General features: G+C 36.6%; 2 pseudogenes; one reads left to right on the top strand and one right to left on the bottom strand.

The window, feature by feature from the left end:
* Positions 1–4,872: 4,872 nt before the first annotated feature.
* Positions 4,873–5,429, bottom strand: LOC135363730 (sperm-egg fusion protein Juno-like; annotated as a pseudogene).
* Positions 5,430–5,469: 40 nt separating this feature from the next.
* On the top strand, positions 5,470–6,949 carry LOC123839231 (AP-3 complex subunit sigma-1-like; annotated as a pseudogene).
* Positions 6,950–9,136: the final 2,187 nt, after the last annotated feature.

Raw genomic sequence — 9,136 nt, 5'->3', positions numbered from 1 at the left:
TTAAAGTATAATTGAGATTGTATTATGTGCAAATGGAGAGATCCAAATGTACCATTTTTAAATTGGAGATGAGCCAAATTTACCCTTGACCTGATTAAAATTGGACATTTGGAAACCTTTGAAATTTCTCTGGCTATCTTCTGTAATAAATATTAACTGATATAGAATTCTGGAAGGGCAACAAGAGATTATTCCCCTGGTTAAGAAAGAGATTGAAATGAGAGTATTGATTTCCACTAACTTTTTAACAACTCCATCTTGTAGATACACAAGGCAGTTAGTTCACGGAGAAAGACAATAAGGCTATTGGGACCAAAGGGGACAATTTCCCTGAGAGATCTGTCTGGAACAGATATGGTAAAGCCTATATAACAAAAAATACAACAAGACAAGGATTATTGATATGGTATAACAGATTTGACTAGCCCCTTCTTACCCATTCCTTTTTTGTAATAGAGTCAAACATCTGCATTTATGTGGAGTGGACTCCAGTACACTTTCACATTTTTCCCCCCAAAGGAACATTTAATTCACTGGCATACTGTCATAAAGTAGTACATCAGCACTTAGACTTTAAAGTCATTAGAATCAATTGATTCATTGAGTTGAAAATGTAATGATAATTCTTCCTCATACAGGAAGATAGAAGGATAGTAGTACAGGGGTGACGTCACCTATGTGGCAAATAAAGACTGGTTGATTTAAGCAGACAAAATTTAAGATCGAGCAGAGTCTGTGAAATGTTGGACAATTATAATGAGCTTGGAGTATCCTCCCAATTATGAGAAATAGGTTACTACTTTTTACTGACCCCCACAACAAAATAAGTACAGAAACTAATGGGACAGTTTATGTTCTGGTAAATCACATGTCTCATTTAGTGATAATGCTGGATCCTATGCACAAAGTCCTGAAACTTGTGCTTGAATGAAATCTGCATATGAATGGGGCCTGAAAATAAATAACTATTAAAAGATTTAAAAGGATTGTGGCTTACACATTGCTTGTAGGACCTTGTGATTCAAACGCTCAAATAATTTTAAAAATTTCTGAAATTAAAAGGAGTAAAGAATGGAGCCTTTGGCAGAAATTGAAAACTATACCTCAGTAAAGATTGAATTTTGGATTTGAAATATGCCTATTGTAGCCACTCAATACAGTTTTTTGGAAAGACAATTGGTAGCTGTTACTGGGCATACAAAGAGACTACTTTAACGTAAAAGGACATCAGAAAACCTTGAGAACAGAAAAACCTATTATGTCATGTGAAGCATCAGAGAAATATTTGAATGAAGAGGCAGCAGTTCAGGATCCAAGATCATCTGACAAATGCCCATGCTCTTTATGAAAAGCCTGCTTCAATTCTTTTAGGGTCAATGATGAATATCCCAAGACCTTCCTGCTCATATTGTTACATGGTTTGAACCACATTTTCCCTTGTAACCAAGGAAAAACAGGCTAGTTGATTACTTATGAGAGTCCCTGGATTGAAGGTCATGTTCTTGTTTAGAAATCAGTGAAAGTAAGCCCTATACTTGGTCAAATTCTAGTGATGGAAGGTGGGAATAAATTGTTAAGTTTATACCATAGGTACAACTGAATGCCCCAGTATTGAGCAGTATATATATATGTATATATATATATATGTATATATACATATATATATATATATATATATATATACACTCCTCAAGAAAGTGCTAGAATACTTACAGATTTTTGGACTAGATAGAAATGTCTTGAGATGCAGTCTGGCAAATGGACCCTGGATGACTGGACACTACCAATATGGGGTATTTAGTTATGGAAATTCTTATGGAAATGTAGAGGTAGAATTAAGACCTAGTAGTTGGCACAGAAGGAGACTTTAGGTGATTTCGGCAGATCCTTAGTACCAGACACCTGTGTTACTGAAATAGGTGACACAGTGGTGTTCAAGCAATCCAAAAGTAGGTGAAGTAATGAAATATTCCTGTTAAATTCAGTGAACCATTATTGTATTAAAGGATTATACTTAGTATCATCAAGAAATAAAGTGCCTGAAGATGGCTTAAGAAGAATTCCTTGAGGTCAAAGACCTGCACACAATGACAAGTGGATTATATCCAGCCTCACTGCCCAAAGGGCAATTTCATAAGGCAAACCCTAATTTGGGGTGCATTTTATACTTTTAAATTGCACACATTCCTTTAATTCCCTGTGACAAAACAATATATGGTAGTTTAATTAGCACTTGCTCCAATAGGCCAAGCAGGAGCTATAGGAACAGAATTCAGAATTCTGAATCATACTAAAATTAAAATACTAGAGGCCTGTCATCATGTTGAAAACAGTTTGCTAATCCTAATATTCATTAATGGGAGCTCTGAGACTAGTCATGACTGGTGGTCGGTATGGAAATAAAATAAAACAGTACAATGGACTAAATGTGTTGTCAGGTTGATAGGATACATACAATGCTGGGAGAGGACATGGACCCTCACCAAAAGAACTGATAACTATTTTAACCTTTATGAAATCTGTATTTTAAAGATCAGTGGCCAGAAATGCTAGAGATCCAGATGGTAGATTGTTCATTTATAAAAATATGAATACTATGCTGAAATTATAGCAGAACATTACTCAGGAGTAAGGTCTTTAAATGTTCTATTAACTCAGGTACTATATATATAGGATGACTTATGTTTTTCATGGTTTACTTTCATTTGTGCCAGGAATAAAGGGCCAACACTATGTCCTCCCTATGGGGCTAAGTGATAAGTGTTGCTGAATGATAACTGGAAACCTGAGTTGGAAAGAGCTTGATTTATAATATCTGAGCTATAGTTATCTCTAGAAACAGATAGAATCCAGAATTTAATAAACATTGACTTCTAGGCACAATTGCAGGCATTAGACATGTCCCTTCTGTGGAGAAAGAATAGAAAATTATACTGTATCACGCATGGATGTTAAGCTTTTAAAAATCTCTTTGTCATGGCTATAGTGTGTAACAAAATTTGATCAATTCTAATCGACTAAATGAAAATAGAAATTATGTAGAGTATGATCTCAATTACTGGAAAATATTTGGGTGGACTACTTTGAAAACCTTAAATGCTATATTACCTATGGAAAATGGCCAGGAAAAAAATAAGTATATTTAGTCTTAGAAGATTACAGATGCAATTAATTACTCCATCTGTACGTGTAAAAAGTTTCACATGTGGATTACAGCAGAAAGAGAATATTCTCATAAAAGTAATCCAAATCTATTAAAGGATATGGTCATAATTGAAAAGATTTTTGTAAGGAATTTATACTCACCTATTACTGGTGAATATAGGGTTAAGAGTATATTGATTCCTTTGTAATACATTGCTCTATTTGTTAATGATCTATTTGCCTTGTGTTTAATCAGCTTAAGAATCTCCAGTTATATTTAATAATTTGTTGTTTCCTAAGTGTGTCATGCTTGCCCTTACCTCCAGGCCTCTTTATCACTATGGTATTTTCTAAAAAAAAAAAAAAAATCATTTTGCCTCACCATGTCTTAAGTATTCTTCAAATTAACTCCTCATGGAAGCTTTTCTTATCCCTGAGTTTGTGTTATATGTGTTTTTTATTTGCTTCTCTCTAACTGTAATCAATTCTAGTCCAAATTCCCATTTACTTGTTCATCTTGATTTTTAGACCAGAGTGCCACTGTGTAATTCACAGACTACAGCATCAAAATCACATGGGAGGTAATTTAAAAAAATATGTTCTAGGATCTCACCCTAGACTTATTAAATGAGAAAATCTAGAGCTTGGGAATTGGCTCTGGTGATTCTTATGAGCACTAATATTTGAAAAACCTGTGCTCTACTCTGTGCTCTCCTAGATAACCTACTGACTAAGCTTTCTGACATAGTCCAATAAGACTATAGAACTTCAACCCTGCTCCTAATTCCAATTAGTTGCCTACTGGATCAGACTTCTCAAACATAAGTATTTCATAACCCCTTTAATAGGAATAATAATAACAACAATAATAAAGTAGCATAGGCCACAGTGTTTATTTGAATTATTTATTATATCATTTGCTGTGTTTTAAGCACACACACAAATCTAGGTATGAAGTTACTGTGATTTAAATTTTTCTATTACTATAAATCAGAAAATTTAATAATTATATACAAACAAGAATGGAAAAACAAATATTAAAATTATCAATATTAATTTAGTGGAGTAAGTCTACTTTATTAACATTAAATTACTGAATGCAGAATAAATCTGATAAAAATTGACAGTTGGACACAGCTTCTTTTGAGTTTATCATGATTAACCCTGAGCCTTATGATGGTTCTAAGTCTTACCCAATTTTTAAAATATGAAATACCATGAAACTTTCTTTTGGATAGAACAACACAATAGCTTTTGGTCTTTCTTGGCCAGAAACTTACTTATTTGCTGAAGTATTTTCTATTACATTTTGTTTAATATTTAATTTTTTAAATTAAAGTTTTGCTTTGTTTTAAGAGCAACTGCCATTTTACTGGGGGCCCCATGTGGGAACTGAGGGCAGGGCTGTCACCATGAGCTCTACCAAGTAATAGGGTTGGGGGGTACACCCACAGAGAAGGGTCTGGAGTCTCACCTTATAGCCACACCATCCACAGCAAGAAGGTCACCTTGGCACGTCTAGCTCCCAACCGCCTCCCAGGCTGGGAAAAGCAGAGCAGAGCAGTGGAGGGGGGCTAGAACCAAATGTGCAAGATTCAAGAACCACTCAGTGTCCAACCAAACCCCCAGCCTGGGCTGCTCCTTGTAGGGAAGTATTGTAGGAAGGAGGCTGCCAGGCATGGACTGGCCCATACCTAGAGGGAGTGTGGGTGGAAACCAAAGGGGCTCTCAGGAGAGGAAGCACAGGAACAGAGAGAAGGCCATGAGAGTGTAGCAGAGTTCCCAGAAGGGGGCAGGGCTGGTGAAGGGGCGGGCCAGCCACATTTGGATGGTTCTTAGCAAGGTGGGACCGCTTCTGCAGACACTGCCCACTGTTCCGATACCTGGGGTTCGCCTCCAAGGAGTTGCTCCCCATCTTCTCACCCAGGTCAGCAGGGAGCAGCAGTAAAAGGGGAAGGGGTGGCAGAGGGCCCCGGCGGGGCAGGGGTTCTTGCCCCCAACTGCAGTCCCAGCTGCCAGCGGCTCTGCAAGTATAAACTGTGCAGCATCTTGCCCACTACCACTCACAATTTTCCCGGCATAGCGGCATGCTGCAAGTGGGCTCTCCCTGCCCACTGGGGTCCACCTGTTGCTTCAAAGGTCCCAGGTTCAAGGAGAACTCACAGAAGCAGACTGGCCTGGGTGAAGTGCTTCTGACAGCCCGGGGTCATCAACCTGCAGTGAACCAAACTAAAGTTGTAGAGCAGGGACACATGCAGGTGGGCTTCCCAGTTTGTGTTAGTCATGCAGCCAACTCAGCAGGCTGAGTTGAGAAGATGAGAGTCTATGCAGATCAAGGCAGCTCGAGTTTTAGGGCTGAGTACTGGTAATAAGTAAGCTATAGATGAAAAGAGCCTCAGAGATAGGTAGAGAATCCCTCCCAGGTATGCAGTTGGATACTAATCTACCCATGTTTAAGGAAAATACAGGAGGCTGGGAAGAGAACTGGCCTGAAACATGTTTAGAGAAAGCAATCTCCAGAGCTCAAACACAGCAATAAGTAGTTTGTGTTCCACCCAGGTGGGAAAGTGTTATAAATCTTGGGCCATTTTGAGTAGAGTAGTAAGAAAGGCATTGCCTCTGTAGTAAAATAAAATTAGCCCAAGACTAAAGACTTGCTCTGGCCCTACAGTGGAGACACACAATAGCAAGTCATCAGGGAGACAATCCATTTGGTATCAAAGAGAGATGAAAATGTAATTGCCTAGAAAAAGGATTGTTAATTGGAAGATATGACAACAAACTGATTTATAGACACTATGCAACATTATATTTTGTCTTCTGTGTGGGTTCTTCAGAAAGTGACCTTGGCATTTTAAATCTAATACAATCACACAAGAAGCCCAAGATTCATGGATCTCTTACCATGTGTATCCAGATCTGACACCTAAATCCACCCCACCGTCTCCTGAAAATCATTCATAATGTCCCTAGAACTCAAGATACTTGTGGAAACATTGCCGTGAATGAGGTTTAATATTCCATGTAGACAAGGTTCACAATATTCTTGCAGAAATGGTGATGGGGGATAATGGTATTGGAGACCAACATGAATGAGTTTGTTACACAAATTGATGCACAAAATAAACTGGAGAAATCTGAAGCAGGAGCTCCAGCCCATGCTGTATCAGCTGTAAAGAATATGTGGAACATAAGGAATAGCACGGAGGACTTTAGGGGAAGGAAGGGAAAACTGAAGGGGGGGAAATCAGAGGGGGAGACGAACCATGAGAGACTATGGACTCTGGGAAACAGAGGGTTTCAGAGGGGCGGTGGATGAGGGGATGGGTTAGCCCGGTGATGGGTATTAAAGAGGGCACACACTGAATGGAGCACTGGCTGTTATACGCAAACAGTGAATCATGGAACACTACATCAAAAACTAATAATGTGGGCGCATGGGTGGCTCAGTTGGTTAAGCGACTGCCTTCGGCTCAGGTCATGATCCTGGAGTCCCGGGATCGAGTCCCGCATCGGGCTCCCTGCTCGGCAGGGTGTCTGCTTCTCCCTCTGACCCTAACCCCTCTCATGTGCTCTCTCTCATTCTCTGTCTTAAATAAATAAATAAAATCTTTAAAAAAAAAAAAAAAAAAACTAATAATGTAATGTATGGTGACTAACATAACACAATAAAAAAATTTAAAAAAATAAGTTACAAAGTTACACTCAAAAAAAAAAAAAGAATATGAATCTTCCTGAGATCCCAAGAAATAGTAACATTGGTGACATCAGTATAAAAGTGCCAAACCTGCCCTTTTTTAAATAAAAAATTTAAAAAGGCCACTCCCAAGTAAAAACCCAGGAAAAGCCATCTAAGTTTACCATGCAGTTGTTTACGAAAAATAGAGGAGGAGAGTCTTAACTTTTGCTCTTGGATTTAAGTCAAGGTACTACATAGAAGTTGCATAAAATCAGTATGGAAGTTCATGTTGCTTTTCTTGTTCAGTATTTCAAAAACTGTTTAAGACATTTCTTTAAATTATGTACCATCCAAGGTGTTGGTGTTTTGTAGGGATCATAAGAGCTACATTCCATAATTCTTTCTGTTATGTGTCACAATTGTTATTTATTTATTTATTTTTAAAGATTTTTAAAAATTTATTTGACAGAAAGAAAGACAGTGAGAAAGGGAACACAAGCAGGGGGAGTGGGAGAGAAGCAGGCCTCCCGCTGAGCAGGGAGCCCGATGCGGGGCTTGATCCCAGGACCCTGGGGTCATGACCTGAGCCAAAGGCAGACGCTTAACGACTGAGCCACCCAGGCGCCCCCACAATTGTTATTTAAAGAATGAAGTATGTATCCTGTGAAAACATTATGACCTTTTTCTCTTAGTTTAAATAAACTCCAAGGTAACCGGACTTCTAAAGCAAAAAAAAAAAAAAAAAAAGTCATGTGTTTTGGAAATTTTTATAGTCTTATTTGCTATTAAATTTTTAGTTTTATAATAATCTCTTATGCATATAATCTTTATTTATTGTTATTTATTTGATGGATGTGCCTTTGTTAACTGTACCCTTAAGAAACAATAGTGATGATTGAGATTTTACTTTTGATTTTTTTTATCTTATTACAACCTATTTGGGAAATGGCAAGTTATTGTTTTTATTTTCCTATTCTAGTACTTTTCTTCTGCTACACATTAATAGATGGCTCCTTTAGACTATTGATTGCTACTATCTGCAACCTACATTTATCACAGCTGCATCACTGTTTTCTATTGCACAGTAATTTGCTCATTTATTTCATTTTGTAGCACACAAAAACTAAAAATCATAAATACCTGGTAATCGGAGACCATATAGGGTGCATATTTAACATGATATTGTTTTTTATAACCATTTTATTCAAAACATAAACAGATTTAAAATATATATTTTATTAACAGTGGAACAAAATTTTTAAAAATAGGGTTAAGTGACTGAAAACAAAATGTTCCAAGGTGTTACCACTGGTGATAAAAAGCAAACTAACAATATTTCTCTATTTTAACATACCTTATAATATGCTGTCAAATATATTGAGGTTTGCTGGGCTGGCCCAATTCCACTTACTCCTCATTCCTTACTCTATGGCTTTGTCCTTTGAATCATTGAGTTAGCCCCATCCTTCTAATTTTGCTTAAGTTAGCCAAGGTTAGGTCCTGTTGATTGCAGCCAAAGAAATCTTGATACACAGGATTTTCAGACCATCAACATTCAGTCATTATTTTACATGTTTTATGCTTAATATTTTGTTAGTTTTTATGTGATACTCAAAAATAAATAAAGCATACATTTTAAGGAACTTATAGTGGAGATTTTAAGTATAAATTTGTTTAATGAGCATTTAAATCATAACATTTCACACAAAATTCTAAAAGATTTTTGACAATATTCTTAAACCACTGTTCATAATGAAAGTCTATGAACAAAAAAGATTCATAATGAAAATTTAGGCATATACTAATATTATATTCAATGACTTACCTTTTCACCTATTTTCCAGAGAAAAACTGAAGAAAAGGGGAAAAGGAAAAGGACTAATGTTCATCATTAAATTCACCAAATTAGATTCGCTTGGATATGGTAAGTTACTGGATTATATGACCTTTCCTTTCTAAACTATTATGAAAACCCATTATCTGAGCTGTCATTGTTATCTACAAATCATTAATTATTAAGCAAAATTAATATCCTCACTTACTACACGATTGAAATATGTGGAAAGTCAGATAATTTGTTAAAATAAGGAAGAAAATGTAGTTAGGTATGAGTAACTTAAATAGCTAGGCTGAGCATTCAAGAAACACTCTCATAACATCCAAGATAAAATATTCATCCTTAAAAGTCCACAAACTGGATTTTTCAACTACTTGGATTTTTCAAGCTCTCAACCCAAAATTTAGCTGATGTTAACTAAACTCACAAGAGATTGATAAATAAATCAAATTTCCAATATATTAATTTACTCCAGT

This window comes from Mirounga angustirostris, unplaced genomic scaffold, assembly GCF_029215605.1.
Source record: "Mirounga angustirostris isolate CCGP_5_RB_7025 unplaced genomic scaffold, mMirAng1.0.hap1 SCAF_3, whole genome shotgun sequence".
Taxonomy (NCBI): Eukaryota; Metazoa; Chordata; class Mammalia; order Carnivora; family Phocidae; genus Mirounga; species Mirounga angustirostris.
Note: the sequence above shows the minus strand (reverse complement) of the source record. Positions and strands in the feature narration are given on the sequence as shown.